The following is a 7,361-nucleotide window of genomic DNA, read 5'->3' on the forward strand; positions in this document are numbered from 1 at the left end:
TAGCGCCGTAGTCCTTGGCACAGCCGCCGCTGGGGCAGCGCCGCTGTCCGGGGTACTGAACAGGGCTCTTCCTCTGCCCCTGCAGTCCAGCGGGGCCTCGGCTACGAGCTGCAAACCCTCCGCCCACCAGCAACGCGGCTCCTCACGCTACTGTACCGCAGCCGCGGGTTGGAGCTGCCGATCCCGGCAAGCACCCTCCTCCCGCTTCCTCACCAGGCGAAATCCTGCCGTGATAGCATGCCTTTCCCCCTCCTCCCTCCCCTGCGACCTCCACATGCAGCGCATTCGGCTACACAAATCCTCCGGGGGAGAAGAAGGGTTTGGTGGGGGGGTGCATTGCGATGGCTCGCAGCAAAGCTAGGAGTCAAAAGAATAGATGCCTCCCCCCTTCCTTTTCCTCGGATAGGTATAACCTGGCTTTGGGAGGTCACAGCTCTCCGCTCAGCCGGCAGCAGGTCTGCCTTCCTCCATTCCTGTAGCAACATAAGCGCTTTAGAGACGGGAACAAGGAGCTTCTTACCCCCCGCCCACATTCCCGGTGCTCTCCCTTACCTGGGCTGCCGCAGAGTTCAGTGAGGCGGCCACTGCTGCGGGTTCCGAGGCTGTGGGTCGCTGCCGCAGCTGGGAGGTAAGAACAGTCGCTCCTGACCTCCCCAAGTCTCCTTCTTCAATGGAATGGGAGCTGTGCCCTCATCAAAGATGGCCGTCCTTTCCTACGTCAGCAGCTTTTAATAGACATCTATCAAGGGGCGGAGGGAGGAGGAGAGGAAAGGGGTGGAGAAGTAGTCTATGGAAGCTTGAGTCATCAGATGCTGCTGCTGTTGCACTGCACTGCAATCCTTTGCATTTTCCTCCAGTTTACAAGAGGCGCCAAATCAAGCCAGGCACTGAATTAATCTCAGCATTCAGCTCTTATACAACGTTCCCTACCAAACCGATAGGTTTCTTGTGGGAAGCCGCGTGTCTGGGGAGGGGGAGGAGGGGGAGGGAGGCTAGTGTGTGTGGGAGGGGGAGGATTTTAGCTGAGAGAGGTTTTGGTCTAATCATTTTGCGGGGAGGGAGGGGGGAGATAATGCAGTAGTGATTTGTTTTCGCCAAAGGGGTGGTCCAAAAAGGGTATCCCTCTGTAGTCTCTGCTGCTCCATATATGGCCAGTCTACGTGGGCTTCTATTTTTATGTGTGATTTTTTTCTTCTTTCTTCTTCTTCCTCTTTTTCTTCATTTTCTTTTTCTTCTTCTTTTTCTTTGTGTGTATATTAACCTGATCACTGCCCCCCTTCCCCCAATCCCAAGACAAACCAACCAAACAAAAGAAAATCTAAACTTAAAGCTCTAACACATAGCTGAGTGTTTGGTATGCACTCACATGCAAAGACCCCCAGCCACATCTGGGAGAAAAATGGTTAATCCATTCCAAGGAAAAGCCTGGAGTTATTTATTATTAATTAATTAAATTATCACTTCAGAGCACATCATATGTGGAACAAATACAGCTGTCATGAAGATGAATTTTAAAAGTAGAAATTGGCAAAACATTGAGGAAATTCCTTTTGTTTCATATAACATTTTCCTTTTAGATCCAAGTGTCCAGATTTGGAATGAAATGTTAGGGTCTACTTCATCTCATCACTTATAATTCCATATTCCATATATATTCCATACTCACCTGTGTGGTAGTTTATAAAATCATTCAGACTTACATTTAAAAATAAGTAAAGGGGATTAATTCATGTCCCAGAATCAGACACTTTTGTTTATTCAAAAGGATGTTGGTAGCTGAACATTGGACGTGTTAAACCATGATTTACAGGCTTTTCCAAATAAGCAAAGGATGAGAGAGTCAAAATGCAGTTCCTAGGTTAGGGATAATTCTAGCCTGATTCTAGCCTCAGTTTTCCTCAGCATGTCAGGAAAAAACACCAAAATAGAGACCCAAGACTATGTAGCTGTATTTGGAGTGTATGCAGCTCATGTTGTGATTATGTGGTGGACAGGGCTGGGAGGGGAGAAAGACTAGAAACAGAAAAGCAGGTGATTCTGCCTCCTATGCTCTGTAGTTTCCCACAGAAGATGTGATTGTCAGCCATGCCTTGCAACTGCAGTCAGTTCACACCCCCTCCCACGAAAATCTGTCCTTGAGTCTCATTTGGAAGAAGGCATTCAAAAGTTTGCTAAATATATGACAAAGGAATTCTCAGACAGCAGGGTACTTCCTGCTGCAGTGAAGCATCTAAATCTATGCACAAGAAAAACCCAGGACAGGAAAAAATCTGTCAAGTTTAAGGTCTGCTTAGCATAGCATAGCATAGCATAGCATAGCATAACATAATCCTCACTTTACCCACTTAAGGTATCTGGACACATACTTCTTAAAGCAAATTAATAAATTGATGTATTAGCATAATTCGTAGTGTTGATAAGCAAGTCATTTTTATTTAGGTTGGGCATTTATTACTATTCTGGTTACTTATGGATTCCCAATATCCAGATAAAATCCAGTATGTGTATACCTACTTAAAATCCAGAAATTGCATCTGCATTTATTATATTTTTCATAGCAAATATACAGCTTTAAAGTAAAAAAAAAATGCACTGTCTCTTAGGCACATTGAAATAAAGTTTGATTTCCAGTAGAGCAATACTAATTATTATGAATAAATCACATTGATAATAAATTACTGAAACAAAAAACAAGATAAAAACTGCTGTGTTGATTATATTATGTAGCACTGCAAAACCTTGGTAGGTTTTGGATTCATACCAGAATATGCCTTTGAGGAGGCTTTTCAGTACACTGGCTTTAATACAGAAATGAATTTGGACTATTATAGGAAAAGTCTTGGAAAAAATTATATTGCCAGCAATATAAAATGATGTGTTAGAAAATTTAAGAAATTTGAACAGCTGACTTTGTGAGATGGAGGGAGAAAAACAGGAGCAGACAGAATATGCCAAAAGTGAGATTTTATGCAGACATAACAATTACTGCAAGCTCAACCATGAGAAACTTGGTTTGGGGCAGAAGATGAGTTTTCAAGGCCTGTTGCATCATGATCACCTATTTTAATAAAACAGAGTAGAACAAAATGATTAAACAGATTAGGAGCAAAGAACATTAGGCCTAATGAGGATCACTTTCTATCTCACTTCTAGCTATGTCCAAAATTATGTGGGGAGGGGAGATGTTATATGTCATTTACAAGGGTGCAATGGTTTACTCTGGGAGATGTATGGAGACAGCTTTTTTGCCTCAAAGCACTAAGAATCCTATTGTGAGAAGTAAATACTTTTAAGTCATCCTGTAACATTCCTCCTTTGATATTGGGATTTGTTTTGTTTTTTAATCAAATGAGTAGATTTATCACCTCTATGTGATAATATCTAAACATCAATTTAATATTAAGTAAATGAGAATGAACAGAAATGAACCCCCAAAAACAAGGTAGGAGGAGAGACAAAACTGAAATTTGATCTAAGAATGATTCAGCTCCCTCATAATTATTCAGGCAAATATTCAACAAGCTGAACAACTAGTACATGTGGGCACAATCCAGGAGTAATGAGAAAATTAACATCCTTTACTGGATGTAAATGTGCAGTATATCAAGAGGGTTCCTATGTTATTGTCAGTGAATTCACAGAGGTTATTGAAAGCAGAGCCTGTAGAGCTGTGATAGTGGGAACACTACAATGCTTGTTTCTTGCAGCATTCCAAAAATCAGAAGGAGTTCTGGTTGCAGAGAGCAAAAGCTATCTGGGTGCTAAAATAATCATCTCCTTCCTCAACGGCAGCCTTGCAAAAACATTTGCCTGTTTGCTGCAAATGTTCTGTTAGCTACAACATTGAACGGTGATGTAAAAAAATAAAATCATAGCAATGCTTATAGGGCCTGAGCCAATGCCTGGGGAAGTGAGCCCTATTAATTTCAATGGGCTGTGGATCAGGCCCTTAAAGAACCAATAGTGATTCTGGTATTGGGCTGCACAGATCCCCAGATTTTCCAAAAACAAGGATTTTTTTTTAGACAGAAACACATAAATAAATATTACTGTATTTATCTGTAGTTAAAATAAGAGAATAAGCATATTCTCTAAACTAGATTACAGGAGAGAGATTTTCTCCTTTGGAACAGGATTTTTCATGGTCCCTTTGACTGTTTAAAGGTATACCGCCTAAGATTTTCTGAAATAAAGCACCTAACTACAATTGGTTACTTAAATAGAAGGGGCTCAGTTTTCAAGAGGTCTGAGCAATGGGGTCTAGGAATACTCAGTGCTTCTGCTAAAAAAAGATGGTTTTATTTAGGCGCCTACATGCTCTTTTATGTTTCTGACTTTATACATCTGAATATGCATAGTTTGACTCTACAACACCATGTTACTGAATGCAGTGCTTTTTAATCCCCCATATTTTCATTCCTCCATATTTTTAATGCAGTTCACTTCTTTGCCACTTACATTTGTTTTGTGTCTGATTATCAGAGAAGCTGAACATTGCTATGGGAGACAGGAGGGTTCAGCACCCATGAAAACCAAATCCTTTGGGTGCCTATGCACATGAAGGGATGCTGCTCCGGCACACTCTAATTACTTGATTAACTGAGTCTGCTAGAGCATTTTAATCAGTGTACTCTAGCAGCCTCCACTTCTTGTGTATTCAGAGCCCCTGTGCTTTAAAATGGTGGCAGGGGCACTTTAACTAAAGTTCGTCAAAGTTAAAGCACCCTCGCTGCTATTTTGAAGCATGGGATGCTGCATGCACGAGACGCTGTGGGTGCTTTAATTAGAGCAGCTCCCCTCCACCCCCAGAGCATGTGTAAAGATGCCTTTTATGCCCTACCTGTATCTGCTTTTCATGTTATACTTTTTGTCCTCACTCAGTTTTGACCATGAACATCAATAGGAATTGAACCTACCTTTCCCATACTACATTTGAATACATTTGTTTCAATAATTAGATCTTAAATTACATTTTTTAAAAGTTCAAGATCTACAGATATAGAATAATCCAGTTAGGCCATAGTTTAACTAAGACTCACCCAATGTGTCAGCATACCAAAATTCAATCCAACTTCTTATGGTAAAAAGAAAGAGGTTTAAAATGAACTTTGTAATTTATGACCTGGTCTATTACTGACTGAAATCAATGGAGATGTTCTCACTGACTTCTTTCAACAGTAAATCAGGCCCTTAGTCCCTGGTCTTGTACTCCTTATTCTGGCTGAACTCCCATTTAGTTCATTTGGGAATTGAATACATGATTAGATCTTTAATCTTAACTGTAATGCCATTGCTAGCACTATTTTGTTTGTGGAGCCTCTAGATGAGATGAGTATTAATTCCAAAAGGGCATCATTCATTTATGTTGTGGAGGGAAGGCTAGCATGAAATTCTCTGCACTCAATCCCTCACAAAACTGGTGCATGATGGTTGTTTTGGCAGAACCACTTGGCAAAGAGATCTGCACATTTCCTACCTACTCTTAGGAGTCTCAGCATGATGTTTCTGTGTAAATAGGCTGATGTGGAAAGCTACAATGGGAATAACCTGGGAATGGGGCTTCAGCTCCACAGTTGTATTGATCCAGTAAGCCAAGAAAGTGTATAGGCATATGAATGATTTTCTGCAAGGTAAAAGGGGTCGTAGCTTTACTATATGTCATCTACTCCAAAGTAACTGCCTATGTGCACATGCTTGCCCTAAGGTAAGTGACGGCTAAACTGGTAACTTACCCCACTTTCACTGAGGACTGAACTGCCACAGTTTAGTTGCCATTTACTCTTGGGTAAGAATGTGTATATAGGCAGTTTCCATGGAGCATTTGACATGCAGTAAAACCCTGAACTCTTTTACCTTGTTTACCTTATAGTAAGTTGTTCACATGTCCATACGCTTACTGGGTCAACTAAGATGGAGGGACTGGAGCTGCTCTTCCAGTCTATAGGCTGCAATAACCGCTGCAGGGGACCTATGCACCCTAACTCTGGCTTGGGGGTGGAATTCAGATCCACAGTCACTCTCCTATGAGGTCTGAATACATAGGCTCTGTGAAAGTGAATTGACTCTCACCGAGAGAGTAATAAAGGACTGTCAATGGAGCAAGCAGTAATAAGATCAAGTCATGGAAACTGATTGAATTTCAGCTTTTCCAATTCTGATTTGTTATTCAACATTTCTTAAATGCAAACAAATATGCCAAAAAGAAATAACCATAATGCAATCCAAGCAACCCTACCCTGGAGACTGCACTTGAACATGGTGAGAAGGCTTGTGTATGACAAGGGCCCTTGGAACTAAGCCAGTGGAAGTTTTTATTTCCAAGCTAGACTAGTCAAAGAATAGGAACCAGATGAAAAGCAGTCCATTCCAAGTTGAGAGTAGAATGATAGGCCAAGAGCATATTTTCATAAAAAAGACAAGTTGTAGACAGGGGCAGATCCAGCAGGGTTGTTTTGGTATACCCCCGCTTTCATTCCTACTCCAGCCAAAGTTTAAAACCAACTGCCTGGCAGCAGCAGCACCATTTCTATTCAGGAAGCAATGAGGGGGTCGGTTGACTTCATGGCTCATTAAAATCTACTTGATTCCTTCTGAAGTCTTCATTCAGAAGCTAATGACCCTCTCTCTCCTTTTTATTGGCTCTGTTGTTCTACTAATCAAGCTAGCCTTTCTTCTGCAATTCTGCCATCTGTTAGCTGCACCTGGTAACTAGCTCCTATTTCACAACCCTGCAGACAGTTTTTAACTCATTTCAATGAAGTTATATTTGTTTTGTCTTAAATTGAATAATCTATTCCTAGGTCCCTACCATATATGTAAAGCTTCTGGTTTCTTTTTACCTGGAGAAAAATATGTTGTGTTATATGTGATGATGCACCTCACCATGTGCAACCCCTTTTTCAAAATCCTAGATTCTCCCATGGCTGTAGAAACAAAATAAGGACGCCATTCCTCCAACCGGTAGGATAGATTGCACTGATAGAACCTCGTCCATGCCCATTGTGTGGTCTGATAATCAAGGCAACATTGGAGTACTAGCAAGACAATAAATAGACTATTAATTTGTTACTGCTATATAAAGAGGGCTTAGAACAAATCCCATTAGCTACTGAGGGAGTTACAGAGATCAAATATAGCATGACATACACGTGAATGACAAGCGGCAACAGGAGTTTCTATATCTCTGTACTTTATGTAAGAAAAGTTGTGGGGGAATGTGCATGTGTTAGAGAGAGAAGTTTAAACATCTGCCATTTATAATGAAAGAAACATTCATTTGGTTTGAATTGTTCTCATATGCATAAAGACCTTACTTTCAAAAGCACATAAGATCTGGACCTAATGTAGGACTTAGGGACTTA

The 7,361-nt window shown here is 41.1% G+C and overlaps 1 protein-coding gene across 1 annotated transcript in view; it reads right to left on the reverse strand.

Moving 5' to 3' along the window:
• The window catches only part of SNAP25 (synaptosome associated protein 25), a 95,310-nt gene extending 94,623 nt beyond the window's left edge, over positions 1-687 (reverse strand). Inside the window, exon 1 of the mRNA XM_006030115.3 lies at positions 553-687. The gene's annotated coding sequence lies outside the window, so the exon portion shown is untranslated. The remainder of the gene's footprint in view (positions 1-552) is intronic.
• Between the last annotated feature and the right edge of the window lie 6,674 nt (positions 688-7,361).

Source organism: Alligator sinensis, unplaced genomic scaffold (assembly GCF_000455745.1).
Source record: "Alligator sinensis unplaced genomic scaffold, ASM45574v1 scaffold992_1, whole genome shotgun sequence".
NCBI classification, from domain to species: Eukaryota; Metazoa; Chordata; order Crocodylia; family Alligatoridae; genus Alligator; species Alligator sinensis.